At 32.1% G+C, this 16,762-nt stretch overlaps 1 long non-coding RNA gene across 1 annotated transcript; it reads left to right on the forward strand.

The window, feature by feature from the left end:
- The first annotated feature begins 9,425 nt into the window (after nt 1–9,425).
- Nucleotides 9,426–16,573, forward strand: LOC124373420. Its single transcript, XR_006923430.1, has 3 exons — nt 9,426–9,643; nt 15,828–15,897; nt 16,531–16,573. It is a non-coding gene; the product is annotated as an uncharacterized LOC124373420 (long non-coding RNA).
- The last annotated feature ends 189 nt before the right edge of the window (nt 16,574–16,762 follow it).

Genomic DNA, 16,762 nt, shown 5'->3' on the forward strand with positions numbered 1-16,762 from the left:
AAAAGTCAGTTATTGTTAATTTAAGCGATCTATCAATACTGAAATATTCTAAACATTAATTGTGAAAATGAAAGAACTTCTTTATCCATCAAAATAAACTCAAGCTTACATAACCCTTCCTTAACAATTTTACCTGCTATGATATTAATAATATAAAAACTACCATGCAAAACAGGTTGTATCTTTCTTTAACCTCAAAAAATCATACTCATCATAGATTTTACATCCCAATATGAACTATATCCAGGCTAGAAAAATAGATTAAAAAATCGTTATAGCATAACAAGTTATAACATATTTTTTTAATTAAATTGTATTAATAAATGTTTGGTTTAAATCCAAATATAACCTGTCTTTTGGTACAAGCAGGTTATACACAATACATATGTAATAAAATCAGCTGCTTTGCTTTTTACTAGTACAGTATTATATTTATATCAAGGACCTAGAAGTTAATCAACAGCAAACAGTTAGGCCTTTACTCATCCCGATGTGTTTTCTAAGGTTTTTACTTTCGTTACATGTAAACAAATTACCTGTAGCTACTATGTAAAATATTGTTGCTAGGGGTGTCCACATCGTATGTGATGCTACTAAAACCAATTCCATAGGAAACTGTCCATTGATGATTTGTTATTTTGGACCACCATCTTCTCTTTAAATGAGCCTAATTTAAATTTAGTACAAATTAGGTTACACACTATTCTTGTTTTTAAAATAATTAAATATATACCTATATAATTAAATAAATACCTAATAAAAAAGATGACTTTTCTAAATCAAATTTACTTAATTTTTGAGGAATATACAAACATCTGAGAAGAAATGTAAAAAAGACTACATTACACGAAAGGAAATTAAGAAAAAATTATGTAATCATCCCAGCACCGTATTGGTTTGTTAAACGTTTTTACTTCCTCATGTAAAATTATGGAATTGGTATATAACTTGTTTTGTGAAACAGTTCTTCATGAACTTTAGATATACGGTTATGTGGATTTGTTGCTCTAGCTTTGAATTGTATTCTTCTTTTAGCAAATTACTAGAAAAGAGCTGGAATTTAAAATGCTTTTTGCCTCCCACTATCATCAGTATTTGATGATAGGTGTAGAGAAAAAATATACACAAAAGCAAAATATATCAGTTAGGCGTCTGACAAAATTTCTCTTCTCTTTGTCCATGTCTCGAGAACAAATTGACCTAGACTTAAAATTCAGTTAAACCATTTCTACACATGCTAGATCATGGTGCATGTCCACTTATGGGATTTGACTAACCCTTAACAAAGATAACTCAAATGTTTTATTTTTTTAAATCATTAAAGCAGAAGAACAGTTATATTTTTTACCATTTACATCATGTGGAATATATTATACATGTGACCGTATTTTAAGATATCATCAGAAAAGTAAATCCATCACTGAAATGTACAAGCAATTTATGTAGCAATTATATGAGTGCCCACTGTCAAATTGTGCAGTAAATTCTTGAATTATTTTACAATGGTGCAGGATTTAAGGATTCCACCTAGGTTGAGCTCTGAAAGTTAAAATAATCAATTTATTAAAACAAACACTTTTAGTATTAAAAGTAATAATTAGTGTTGATAAAATAAATTCAAGCAATATGTGTAATCAGCGTTAAATGGTTTCGTTATTCTGACAATAAACAGAGTGTTCAGTAAATGTGTTCCAATACTTTGGGATTTTGTTCTACACATACAAATGAGCAAAAAAGTTCATATGAAAGTATGTCCTAAAACCTTTAGTTTTCCATCTATCTGTCTGTATGTGTTTTTTATAAAAAAGTTATTATCTTTTGAAGAAGTTAAAATAAAGTTATGAAACTTGAGAATTGTATTAATCTTTGGTAGAACTTTAAAAAAATAAAATATTACGTAACAAAATTTTTTTACTCATTTCAAAATTGCGTCTGTTTAAAAATTTTAAAGTCAAATAACAAAAAACTTGTATATTTATAAAAATGCATTAGATACCAACTATTTAGTGATTTTTATACCGATTCCAAAGGTACCTTTTCCAACGAAACCCGTCAACGCATAAGCGAGCATGGCCACTTTAAAAATACGCTTGCACAAGCCTGGAGCACCAAATATGTCCTAGTTGAGAGGTATCAGTTGTTTGTTGTTCAAATGTTTGCGCTACCTACTACACTATAGTTAACTTATTCGACATGGAGTAAACCTTATATTTATTTTACAACCTGTTCTGAAGTTGGGGCCTACCTTGGAATGGAGAGAGTAGGGTCTAGCGGCATCCATCGTTCAAATATCCCCAGATCAGGAGAGGTTGGGTCCTCAACCAGTTTAGCTGCCCAACATAGTACCATAATACAGTTTTTTAGAATAACTATTAATTACAAAAGTAGTGTTCAGGTAATTAAGTCAAAATAGAAATTACAAAATTCAACACTTCATCCATGTACTTACTCCCAAAGAACACTTCTCAACTAAGAATTTTGAAATAGCAATTTTATTTTGTATACAATTGCTATCAACACAGAAAATAGGATTTTGGTGGATGCTCTGACATTTCAGCTCTCCATAGAAACCACAGAACAAAATGCCATTAATTTATACTACTATAAATTACCTCATAGTTATTGCTTAGAAAATCTTTACTCTCTGATTTCAAGGTTCTTACTTTCTGTTGCAAAGTTTTTTCGTTTTCTTGGAACAAGCTGAGAAATTGTCTAAATTCATAAAAAGGACCTTTCTGCTGCTTCCACGTAATAGGATATTCTGGATGGGTAAGGTTGGGGGTAGGGGCCGCCTCCTGTCATGACATCTATGAGGAAGGATTTTGGGCATTAATTTTAGTCATGTTTCCTTGGAAGAAGGGGAAGCCAGCTCTGTACCAGCCTCTCCAGTCAAAATAGGCAAACAGCCCTTAACACTTATATAACAGTCATTTCCCACAGTATACTAAACCTATTGCAATCCTTTGCACTCCAGTATCTTGACATTTGTGCTTAGTGATGTGCCACTCCTGGACATCCATAAGGTTGATCTAATTTAAGTGACACATCAGTTTTTGCTGTACCCAGTGTGGGTTTAAATGGAAGGATTTAGAAGGAAACAGAGCTTTTCCCGGACATTTGCCATCGTTCAGTGAAACAAATAGTGTTACTGATTATTTGTTTCACTGAACAATGGCAAATGTCCGGAAAAATCCTTGTTTCCTTGATATTTTTTCATGTAACTTTGGTACAACTACTGAAATACAAGAGTTATGTTATTCAGCTCTCTGGTGTCGGATTTTACGTATTATTTATATTCTTATGTTTGCAATGTGTTGTTTCTCTCTGTCCTATTTCCTATTAATAATTAATAATAATAATAATAATAATAATAATAATAATAATAATAATAATAATAATAATAATAATAATAATAATAATAATAATAATAATAATAATAATAATAATAATAATAATAATAATAATAATTTTATTTGTCATGAAAATGTATTACATCATTGACAAAGTCATAGTATATTGCTTATTGTTAACCAAGTCAATACAATAGTCAATAAAGTCTTACAAGTAAATTAAATAAAAATAAATAAAAAATCACAAAAATGACAGTACAAATTGTCAGTTAAACAGTAACAAACACATTAAAAATCAATACTTTTGGTGTTGAAGAATTCATCTAGACTGTAAAACGGATTCTCCAACAACCAGGAATATAACTTATTCTTAAAGATATCAAAGGGATATGAGCAATATTTTTTCTCCAGAAAGTTATAAATTTTCAAAGATACTACAACATGACTGGTGAGGGTTTTGCTTAATCGAAAATGTCCAATTTCAGCATTGTTTCGATTACGCGTGTTGTGGTCATGAATTTTATGTTTAAAAATTTAAACAAATTTGGATTTTTATGGATGTACAACCACCGAGTCATATATATACAAATTTAGAACGTCTGAAAACGAAAATTTATGAAATGGGGTTTGCAATGCTCTCTGGTATCACACTTTTTTAGAGCCCTAATTGCCTTTTTTGTAATACTAGTATTTCGGAAATTCTGGTGCAATTACCATATAGGACTAATCCATATCTAAAAACAGATTGGAAAAAGGCAAAGTATGCGGCTCTTATAGAATTTAGTGGTACAATATCATTCAGTCTACTCAGAAGATAAATGACTCGTGAGAGTCTTTTATTTAGATAATCAATATGTGTTGCCCATGTCAAATTTCTATCAAGGTTGATACCCAAGAATTTAACTGAGTCTGAATAGCTTTCGTCCAATGACCCAGCAATATGCCTAAGAGTAAACAACATTTTTTGTTGTTTTGTCTTTATTTAGCAAAAAACCCATTAGCATGAAACCAGTTTGATGCATTTTTTAATGTATCATTTGCCAACAGCTTCCAGATCATGTACACTTTGACTGACATTAAAAAGTGTAGTATCATCTGCATATAATATGGTTTTCGAGTTAAGAGATAATGGTTAAATCATTTATATAGATTAAAAAGAGTGGGGGACCTAGGACGGAGCCCTGTGGAACTCCCCACTCCACGAGGGCTTCTTTAGACCACTTACCATTATTAAAGACCAGTTGCTTGCGATTGTTAATATATGATTCAAAAAAATTTAGATTAGGCCAGAAAATCCGTAATGTTTTAGTTTAGATATAAGAATTTTACTATCAACACAATCAAAGGCCCTGCTCAAGTCACAAAAAGTAGCCCGAGCAAAGCCCTTGCTCTCGAAAGCTGAGTGAATTTGTCTAAACTAATTGATCTAGAGCATTAAAAGTTGATTTATCCTTTCTAAACCCAAATTGTGAAGGTTCCAGAAGGTTATTACTTTCCCAGAAAAGTAGTAATTTGCTTACAAACCAATGATTCAATTAGCTTACCCAATACAGGAATTACAGAAATTGGGCGGTAGCTTTGAGGTTGGTCCTTAGGACCCCTTTTAAAAATTGGACATACTCGTGAAATCTTGAGTTGCTCAGGGGAAAATACCGTCATGAAGCAGATGATTAATAGACACTGCCAGAGGTTCAGCCACACTACCAATAATACTTTTTAACAACAAATTGTTAGACATACTATATATGTCTTGACTATCAGAATTGCTCATTCCCCTGACAAGCATCCAAAAACATCATTTGAAGTAACAATTTTCCATTTAAAATGTACTAAGCTATCATTAGAGATTGATTCCATAAGTTCAACAAATGTAAAAACTGGAATTAACAAACCTTATTTTTAATTTCTTTTACAGATTCGAGAAAAAAAAATCATTAAACACATCAGGCTCAATATTACAAATATTTTGTTTGCTGTTTGCTGTATTATATTTAATTACATCCCAGGCAGCTTTACATTTATTTTTACTATTTTGAATGTACTCAACATTTTTAGCATGTTTTGCCTCATTTATAGAACACCTGTATTTACACTTCAACTCATAAAACACCATATTTAGATGTATATTATCCCTGTTACATTTTCTTAATCTGTCCAAGAACAGTAGCCTTTCCTTCATGATAGCTAATTCAGTTGTATACCAATCCTGTTTGTATTTGTTTTTATGCTCTGTTCTTTTTCTATTCACCCTTTTAACAACTTTGTAATGATTAATACTATTCAGTATAACATCAAAAATTTTAGTAAATAGTGTTGCAGAACTTTGCTTAGTATATTCACTTAACAAGGACGGCCAATCATAAGACTCCAGAAGTAAAGAGAGAGGTTTAATATTCTTTTTAGGTAGTACCATGCTTTGAATACTATTTATATGTTGAGAGGTAACCCCTTGAGTCAACAAAATCCGTCTTTTTGACATGCATTAACAAGTATCCCATCATGATCTGAGTAAGGAAACGATAAGGTGTTACAGAGGAGACACATAAATTGTGATTAAAGATAAAAACATTATCTAGGCAATTTTTACCCCTGGTTGCATTTTTATTCAAGGGGAAAAAGTTGAACTGTCTTAAAATGTTTAAAAATTCATTTGCAGTTTTGGTATGTTTTGTAATATCAAACTTACTATTAAAATCACCCCCAATTATAATAGTGTAAAATTTCCAATTCATAATAAAATTTAAAAATTTCTCCATTACTAGCAAAAATTCCTGTGGATTGCCATTGGGAGAGTGATATACTGAAACTACAACAGTTTTACAATCATCTAGTATTGCAGCTGCTGCCTCAACAAATTTAGTTCGTCACAAAACCTTGTTACATCACATTCCCTAGGCTTTAGTCTATCACTAACAAATATACAGGTTCCTCCTCTTATTGTTTTGATCTACAAAAATCTGCAGCACAAGAAAACCCAATGGGATAAGAACTAATAATTTCATCTTTTGACATCCAGTGTTCTGTTAAGCAAACCACTGAAATATTTAAATCAAGCAAGAAAACTCTCCAAAACAGAAACCTTATTCTTTAAACCTTGAATATTTAAGAAGATTATATTAAGGCTGATTGATTTTTGTATTGTGCATGGCAGTGCTGTACATACAGGTAGGCTAAATACATTGTCCTGATCTATCAGGTGACAGAGATAAATTAATTTGACTTATATTAGTACTATTTACAGTTGTGTTTAAAATATCTTGAACGACACCCTTACCGATCTCAACAAGCACAGCACTAGACACTTTAGAACCTATATTTTCAACCGCACTACTACAATTTTCACTTTCATTTTGAATATGCTGAATGTGTGAAAGGCGGCTGAGCTGCAGAGTGGGTCATGGTCAAAGGTGTTGCTCTCGGTACGGAGTCTTCAACACGGCTGTCTGCTGACTTCTGTAGTTGATGGTATTGCAGAGAGATTGACTGTTTTAACTTTTTTGATAAACTCAAGATGAGACATACCGTTTTGTAATTCTCTCAGATCCTTCATCAAAAGATACAACTTTGATAATTGCTCCAGTGCGATGTTGAAAATCTACAAAGTTTTTTTAGCAAAATATTGTATTGGAACATTATCCCGTACACAGCCCATTGGAGAGCAAATAAGCTGTTTAAATTTTTTTAATTTGAAATCCTGTAGAAAACTGTTCAAGAGCTTGCATCATAGTCAATCAAATTAGACTTTTGGTAATGTCTAGTTTTCGTCACAAGACCATAAATAGTTGCTCCTTCAGTTTTTTGACATGTCAGATGATTATTAATAAAGTCATTAGGTTGTGGTCTATTAAATTTTTCTCTGAAAACCACTGCCACGCCCTGAGTTCATTTTAACGTCAGCTGAAATACAGTGAGAGAAAGCCGTGTCAGCAGAGTTTTTAAATTCTTCTATGACATCAAACATATTACTTTCAACTAAATTAATTGGTAAGGTTGTATCCATTCTCTTCTCTTTATCCTGCTGAAAGATTGAACTTATAGTGTCTGAAATTGAATACGCCAATTTAGTTTTTCCCTGTTGTTCAAATGCAACCCGTGGTGTGTAAAGTGGAAACCGTTTGAGTACTAGATCCAGATCAATAAGGTGAACGGAGTCAAGACGACTAACTAACTCTCTTATATAGTTGTTAGCTTTGAGAATATGATTATGGTAACTATCAGTAACATGTAGATCACACCTCGCTGGATTGTCGTTAAAAGTACAGGTGTCTTTTTGCTTAACTGAAACCAGTTCTTGTTCCAAGGTTGAGTAAATTGGACGACGAAAGTCCTTACATAGAGTGTCATTAGTTCCTCCATCACAAAGATGACATCATCCTTAGTATGTGAAGCAGTCTCAGCTACTTGGAGGAGGCAGGCATTTGGCATAACTGAGCCTACTACTTTAAGGTTGTTTGGATTAATCCACTCAATTTTCTGTGCCAGTCCTCTACCCTGACTATCTGAGTACAATGAGAGTCTCAGTTTCCCTCCCATATCATTTCCTAAACTGGACAGCTTCTTTTTGGTGGAATTTTTGTTTTCACGAGGTTTTTGCAAATTTGTCTTGTTAATATTTAGTGTTTTGTTTCGAGGTATTTCTTCTGTCTTATTCGTCTTGATGTAAAATATCAGCTGCTTTAGTGTATTTGTACTGAAATTTAGATACTGATGTTTATGGACCAAGAATGCAAGCTGTGCCCCTCTTTGGTTATAATATCAGCTTCTGATAGAGGTAGAAGAATTTCTTCAAAGAGGCTTGGTGACAAAGAAATGCACCCCTCAGACAGTTTTGAAATAATAACATCAGTTGTCAAGAGCATATGGAGTCATTAACTGGGAAAAAAATAAATTTTTTATTATGCAGCTGCAGAGGTTTGATAAGACTGTCATAGTCATCAAATATTTTTACAGCCAGTGTAATTACTGGGTTGAGAAAATGAACATCTCCTTGTACAATGTTATTATTCAAAATGTTGAAGTAGGCATCTACTGTATCATCAGTGACCCATTTTGCTTCTATAAGTGATATTGGTATGTTTTCTTTCATTTCGATCTCTGGATTTGGAGAGCTAGCTCTGGTCCGATGTATTTTTGTTCCAAGTGATGCAGAGTACAGATCTTTTGCTTCCAGAGGAAGGGTACCGTCCTCAGATATGAGGCTTTTAGGGTCGAGCTAGAATGAAGGCTTGTCGTCTGTATTTTGTTTGCCATTTCTGCCATAGAGACGCCTGTTAGATCAATTGAGTAATCTATATGTAGAGGGTTTTCAACAGTTATGGAGCTGTTATCATTTATTTTGGGAGTTGATGTTTTGTTTGAGGTGTCTGCAACACTGATGGTTAAATTAGTTAAATCTGCTGTTTGCAAACCTTTTTGTAAAAGAAGTTGGGGGTTTTACAATTAACTTTAAGCTTGGAGGGCCCTTTTTAGGAGTAGACTTCTCACTTACTTTAATAGCATTTTCCATTTCTTCTAATGCCAAGTTGAACCTCTCATTTTTTTCCCTGGGATTTCCAAATTTACTTTTAAATTCTTTATATGGGTATATATTAGACTGCCTACATTTGGAAGTTTCGTTAGTTCCATAAAAAATTACATGAAAATATTTAGTTTTATTTTTGGTTTCAATGTCAGTCACCACAGCAGGCCAAGGAGGGGTGTCCTCGAACAGAGGCAAAACACATATTCCCCTATTTCAGGAACTGCTTTAATTGTTTTGACCATTTTCAATTAATTAAATAATTTATTAATTGATTGAAATTATTCAGTTCAGTTTAATTATTATATTTTTATTTGGTTTTATTTATTGTTTACTACTATTGATCATTCAATATATTTAATTCAGTAATAAATACCATTACTTTATAATACCACTATTTACTATCATATTATTAAGTTTTCCCAATAAATTGTTATGTGGAATTCATGATATAATCTTATCAGCTGCAAGCAGTAGCAAGGTGTAGTACTGTTTACATTGGTCTATCAATGAGACTCAGTCCAATGTCAAACCAGCTGTGCAGATACAGGTTAATCCCAACACCAGACGCGCAGTAATATTCAAAGTCCACTTTTCAATATGCTCTAAAATAGTACACTTTGTTTCCCCAAAACATCAGTCTCTACTGCTACTATTGTGACTATTAAAGAAAAACTTTATAATAATTTAATGAAAAAGAGTTCAGTTAAACGTGTGAGTGAATATACCTTCAATCCAAGAATAGCTCAAAAATGTGCTCAATATGCAACAAACTGTGAGTACTTTTTTTCACTTTAAATTTTAACTGTTAAAAAGTAGATAAAAAAACAAATCTATGATTAAGGTTTGTCACAAGCATGATAAATGTTTGTATTTTACTCACTTAAAACCATTTCAAAAAAACATTTATCACTTTTTAATGCATTTTTTAAGAACACTTGCCACTAAACACCTGCTACACCAGCCATCTACTGTACAGCCATCTATTGCCCCTCCTCGCCACTGCTTGAATGGTCTATACTCACTGCAAAATAGTGATGTGGTTTGTAAGATGTCTGTGTTTAAAAACAATTATCATAAAGTTTCAAAATGCATAATTTTGAGTACAATTTTCCAGAGGTGGACCCGGCCCCTCTTTTTGTTGGAATACCCCGCAAACCCCCCCTCCATGGTATGTCAGGCACCTCCAAATCATGAACCCAGCGCAGACCTAAATTGATTAGGTATTGGTTCCAAAAATGGGAATAACTTTCAAAATCGCTTTTCTTAGGAATGTTTGGAATGCCATTTAAAATATGACGACCTTCTTGTGCTGCAGAAGAATGTGTGCAAAGCTGTTGGTAGTCTATACATTTTAGGATTCGCTCCCATTAATTCCCAGCTGTGAAACAAATTATTTAAAGTATATTACTAAAAATAGTGCAGGGATTCAAGAGCCAATTTGGATTGTATTGCAAATGTATTTGGTATATTATCTAGATTTTCATGTAATGAATAGAGAAGTTATCTCCAAGAATTTGACTATCAACTGCGTTAGTTTCAGTGGAGGAATCGAATTGGGAGGTTATTGAAAGGGTTGATACTATAAAACAATAATTTATTCTCAGATCACATTCTTTTAGACACACTTAACCAATCATCAGACATTTAAATAAAAGCGAAATGAGGGTCAACTAACCAAATAAAGATCAATTATTTGGCTAAAAATACCAACATTCTGTCTCTTAATGTCATTGGCCAACAAAAAACTTCAACTTTTGCATACTGCAAATTTTTTTACATGAAAATACATGTCAAAGTTCCAATTAGTAATAGCTGGTTTCAGTTTTTCAGTGAGATAGGCTACTTCATTAAACCAGGAATTATTTTCTACCCCATTTGAAGAAAATTAATCTCTTACTGTCTTTTATCAGTTATATATTTGTTTCCCTTTTAACATTGTCAGAGAAAGAGGTAGATGATTATCTTTAATCTTGAAAGATGAAACATAATCTACATTTTATTATATTTCCTCGCTCACTTTTAATCATGTTTTCAACACAGTGCCTTTTAGTTCTCCAAAATCATTGCCTTTTGAAAAGATTTAAGATTCCATAAATCAGCAGATATGTATTTACCAAGTTAACACCTTTATTGCTGGTCTATACTGAATGATGCAATTCTCATAAGAAACCAATGGTGTTTTATAATCACATGTGATATCTAGCAAACCATTACTCTAAAACTTACTCTCATTGAAAAGAACATCCTTAGCCTTCCCTCTTAAGTGAGGAGGAGGAAGCGCTCCAGGGAAGAAGAAGTGATACTCCTTGATAGCAATCTGGAACCTAGGACACTGACAACCCCTACAGCAGACACCCCAGTCCTTACATTTCCACATCTTCTGAAAGATTTAAAAGGAAACTGTGATTTTGTGAAACTGAAAGTTGCTAAGATACTGTACTAATGAGTTCCATTTGATACGTTCTATTTGTAGCTTTAATAACACAATATAAATGTACATAATCAATAACTTAAGTATATATCATTTTTTGATAATTTTGGTTTGCCATGACAAATTTTAACCCAACAAACACTTCTGTAAACATCATCTTAAAAAATTATCCAATTTGTTAGCTAAGTAAATGTGTCTATTAAACTCTTAAAATACATATGGACTTATAAGAACGTAGCCAGGAAAAAATTTTGGGGAGTCCGGACAACTGATATTTTCCTGTGGTTAACAGAGAGTAAGGCCCCATTTTGTTCCTTACAACATCCTTGCCTGTTCCTTCGTTGATAACAATCTTTCAGCAGTACATGTCAGTATACTGAAGTATTTAAATAATAATAATCGTTTACTAAAAAAGTAATTAAAAAAATTGAAAATTTAGGGGGTCCATACCCCTTGGACCCCCTCACTGGCTACATTCATGTAGACTTCGCATTATTTTTTGGTAATTTAAAAGTAGTTTTGAGTGTTCAAATATTTAAATTATAAACACAACAGTTTTCGGAAACAAATATGTGATACTCCACTTTCGGTTTGTTAAACAATTTTAACTTCTCAAATTAATTTTTATATACTTTGTTTCAAAAGTTTTAATAAAAAGTTTAATTAAGTTTAAATAAACTAAATATCTTTGAGTATTATACCTCTTTTTTATGTTACTAAAACTCAAAGATATTTAGTTTAATACAGCTGTTCATTCGATTTCGATACCAATATTTTAAAAGTATTTTATTACAAAATAATGAATAAAATTAACAGAAGTGCTTAAAGTACACTTAGAGTCATGATTTCATAACATCATGACTTACATGTGTCGAATATGAATCTAAAATCTTTGTCTAAGTAAAATCTTCAAATAAATCCTTTTTTATTTAATAAAATGAAAATGTTATTTGTTTGTTATTGGTTCCTAATGTACATACAGAGTTGTGAAGGAAACTCAACATGTACTGTAGTTTGTCCTTCTGTGATATCTGCATAGGAATTATTACGCTAAGAAACAATCTATTTAATATTCTTAGATCTAAATAAATTTGTTTTATATGTAGCACGGGGTCTAAAATGACTAAAACTAACACCACATATGAGAAAGTTTTGTATTGTTGCCTCAGTGATTTATCCATTGCAGACAAAACTATCAGTAATAAAAATGTTCCATTAGTGTATTCCAAAATAAATTTGAAAACTAACTCAAAGGAAAAATGTGTTCCCAAAATACACCCTAAAAATTGTAAGTTTTGCAATATTTAAATTCTTGTAGTGTTCTTGAGACCCGTATATATGTTTAATTTCATTTTTCTATTATTTTAATGATAAGTAATTAATAATTTTATGTTCTTCAGGTACTGTTCATACCTAAGTTCACTATGATTAAATTGTAGCTTTATAATAACAAAAACGAAATTAATATTAGATATGCTTTGATAACCTTTCAACAACAGAGAATTATAGGATTTTGAAACATTTGCCACTGTTATTGTTACAAAAGGTTTAAACACAACAATCCTCGAAACATTGTCTTATACCTTTGTAACCATAACGAAGGCAAATGTCCAAAATCCTGTTATCCTGTCAAACCTTCCATCGTCAATAACAAACTTTAATCAAAGAACAGAGAATAGTTGATGAAAGCTGTCAGAATATCAATCAGAATGGTGGTGAATCAGTTTATATATAATTAAGGCAACTCGTTAAGCAATTGCATAAACAAGGCAAATCTCATTAATATTGTTCCAACAACTCTAATGAAGACTCCTCAAACAAGAGAAGAGTTGATATATTGAAATGTTGATTCCTGCAAAGAGTACTTTTCTGGTTTAAAATTGATTGCTAGTAGCAAAACACTATGGATAACCTCACACTTTTGAAAGTATTTCCGAATCTTTTTACAAGTTTTTTAAGATTTTCTGGTGTCCTTCCCTTTCAGTACTCTAGTAAATCCAAATGGCTCAGCAACATCTACTCCTTGCTAGTTCTGACTCTTTGTCTAGCAGTTCTGTTTTTGAGTTATCCTGCTGTCAGATACTTTGATGATATGAACGTGATCTCGGCCTTCGGTATAGTATCCAGCAAGGGATCATTGTTGACAAGTTTTGTGAAGTTATTGTACCCGATGATCATATCATCTACACCAATCGTGGCGGTTATCAATGCCCTGTGGAGATACAACAGAAGCTTTCCCAAGTACTTTGAATACCTACAAAAGGCGGATTGGTGTCTGAAAAAAGAGATTTACTATTTGACAAAACAGAGAAGGTTTGCTGTTGTATTTATCGCTTGTAGTTTATCCATCAATGTTCTTTTCAAACTGTTTTCAGTCACATCACTCGTTGTAATGAAAGTCTTCAATGATTATTCCTTGTTTTGGGTGTCTTGTTTGTATTTCGTTGACATCGTCGGGTTGATTACTGAGATTAAGTTTGTCCTAATGTGCAATGCTCTCTGCATACGATTTAATGAAATAAACAAAACACTGGAAACCATATTTTTACCCCATAGAATAAAACTTGAACACAGAGTGAGAGCATTTGCTGACAGCTGGATAAGTATAAAAAATGCTCCGCTGAAGAAACAACACAAGAAAGAATCACACTCAAAAGATAATAAAAAGAATACCATTACTACGGACATCTCAAAAACGCAACATATTTTTGTTTTTCCATTTAAAAAACTTGACGACCTTTATGGAGGAGATGGAGAGTTTCTAGAAAGAGATTTTTACAACACATCGCCTGTTAAAGTGGTTTGAAGTTTTAGAAAAGGACTTTTCAAGCCGATTGCACAGCTTACGTTTGGGTCACAGAAATCTCAGCCTAGCTCTTTATCACCTAAAATTAACATTTGAGTACCTACTGCTTATTTCTATCTTTTCATCATTTCTAATGATTCTCTTCAGTTGGTATTTTGTTATTTATGGATTTGTCAGGGTATTTTTTCTCTCTCATCGCTTTGATTGTTTCTTCTGGCTCCTCAAAAGTCTAGTTCGCTTTGCATGCCCTCTTATTATCAGTGAACTCACCACCAAAGCGGTTAGTTTTGATTAAGATATGCTATACAAATTATAGTATTTTAGAAACCTCTAGTTTATAAACCATTACTTTTAATTTTACTAATAGTTCTCTGAACACAACACTTGGATAATCATTAAAATTAAGAGTACGTTGTAAACGTATAGTCAAATCATGCTGTGCTATAATAATTACACACTGTGTCAGGATTAAGTTTAATTTCCATATTAAAAAGAATAGTTTTAAAAACTGAACATGATGATATGAACCAATATGACATTATGTTAAGGATGAATGAGTGTTTTGATTGGTTGGGCTTAAGGAATCAGCTGTAAAGTTGTAATTCAAATCACCGCTGTAAAACTGCCAATGGATTGTGTACTTTCACGTCATGTGTGTCTTGCTGGAGCTGTTTCATATATTTGAGTAAAAAAGGAAAGTTTAGATAATCTGCCACAGAAAACGCCAAGTATGAGTTTTGACTGTAATGATTCATTTTTGTTCCAACCGCTGATAGTTTTACTATAAACGTTGAATTTATATTTAGTTGTGTAATGTGCCAACCCATAAGTTGTTTTATTTAGCGAACAGATTACATTTGTAAGTTTATAGGTTAGGTTTCAATAACTGCCTTCCGCCATTATTTCTCTCACTTCGGTAAGTAATGGAAACTGGCTATGAAGTATGGTGAGGGTAGTGAGAGGAAACTCCTTGGTGGAATCCATTGGCAGTTTCACACCGGTATTCAAGTCAGGGATAACTGTAACGAATATGAAATACGCCTTTGGTTAACAAGGTATACAATGGTCATTCTTGAAAAAATCATTTAATTGAAGAACAAAAATATTCTTTTTATTTTAATTTCTAAATTCTATAGGTACAAACACAAAAATAAATATAAACGCTTATATACAAGGTATAAATTAAGTCCCTATATGCCTGGATAATTCCAAAAGTTATGGGCAAACACTAAGCACACCACAAAAATTAGATACTACATAAAGGGATAAGCTTTGCACCTCAAAGTCTAAGTGAAAGATATCTCCCATGCATTGTGTTAATATGCACAAAAAATTGGCATTGTCCCTACAGATTATTATTTTTTTGTGTTATTTGCCAATAACTTTTGCTAGGAAGTCATCGAGATGTTTTATTCATGGCATTGTGTTTTTTTTTTTTTTAATTTACCTTTAACATGAAATATCACAAGATGCAGGTTGCAATTTGAAAATTTAAAGTTACCCCCTTGCAACTCATTTGAAAAGAGGGAAGAAATTGTTTAAACTCCAAAAAATCCACAAAAGTATTTAAATAGGTGTGCTGAAGGGTTGTATATCTATATCTTAATCTGTAGAATATATCCAGGCATACTAAGACTTCATTTTAATTTTCTTTGTGGAAATGTCAAAAACTAATTGCAAAATACGTGTTTGTCCATTTTACAATATTTATTCTTTCAGGCTGAGAAGAGTTTAGAAATTCTACACAACTACTCCAGCCAATCTCTTACAAAAAGCAACCAGTGAAGAGGTAAAAACATTATAACTTTAAACATTATGTAACAACCATCAAATATTATTGTGAAGTTCAATACAATACTTGAATTGCAAAATTCAAAATTCAAAAAATACTTGAATTGCATTTAAATTGCTTTGAAAGTTTAGAAATTCAGTTTAATGTATTCCATAATACTCAAAACAACATGAGAAATAAGTATAATTTTTACTTTCGCTATAATATTCATAACTAACATTCCTGAAATTATGAGCTATCCTGTTTTAAGTTATAAGAATGTAAAGTCGGTATCTTTCTCCTGGCAGTCAGACTGTAGTAAGACTTCTTTCACACTTTTATCCTTTATTCATATTTGGCATAAATACATACTTTGGACGATTCTTAAGTAAGAAATAATAACAATGATAATTAATTTAAAGCTGTTCCTAGTTAAGTTAAGTTTAAAGTTGGTAACCTTCTGTTTTTGACACAAAATATAAAAGAAAGCTGATCCATCTGGTTTATTTAATTATCCAAATCTATATACAATAAGTGTCTCAGAAATTCGTCATGCTCAAATAGCAAAGTAAAACCGAAATCAGCGTTTCTTTAATTAGAAGGAACGTTAAAAATTGTTCATAGAGTTATTACTCAAACTTTTTATTTCAGATTCATTATTTTTGCCAAGAGAGATTGCCAGCCGAGACCTGACGATATTCAAGTGCGTTTAACCTCTTTGTTTTTTGAAGGGCCCGGAACTTACCCGAATTATCACTGCGGTGAGTTTGAGTTGAAACAAAATTTATAGTTCAATTATTTTGAAACCATTAGTTTTTTTCAGCCTATTGGTTAAAGTTTCTTAGGAATAGTTGAACCTGCAGTTTGAAAAAGCCACCAAAAT

The sequence above is a fragment of the Homalodisca vitripennis genome, unplaced genomic scaffold (assembly GCF_021130785.1).
Source record: "Homalodisca vitripennis isolate AUS2020 unplaced genomic scaffold, UT_GWSS_2.1 ScUCBcl_5502;HRSCAF=12250, whole genome shotgun sequence".
In the NCBI taxonomy this organism is placed as follows: Eukaryota; Metazoa; Arthropoda; class Insecta; order Hemiptera; family Cicadellidae; genus Homalodisca; species Homalodisca vitripennis.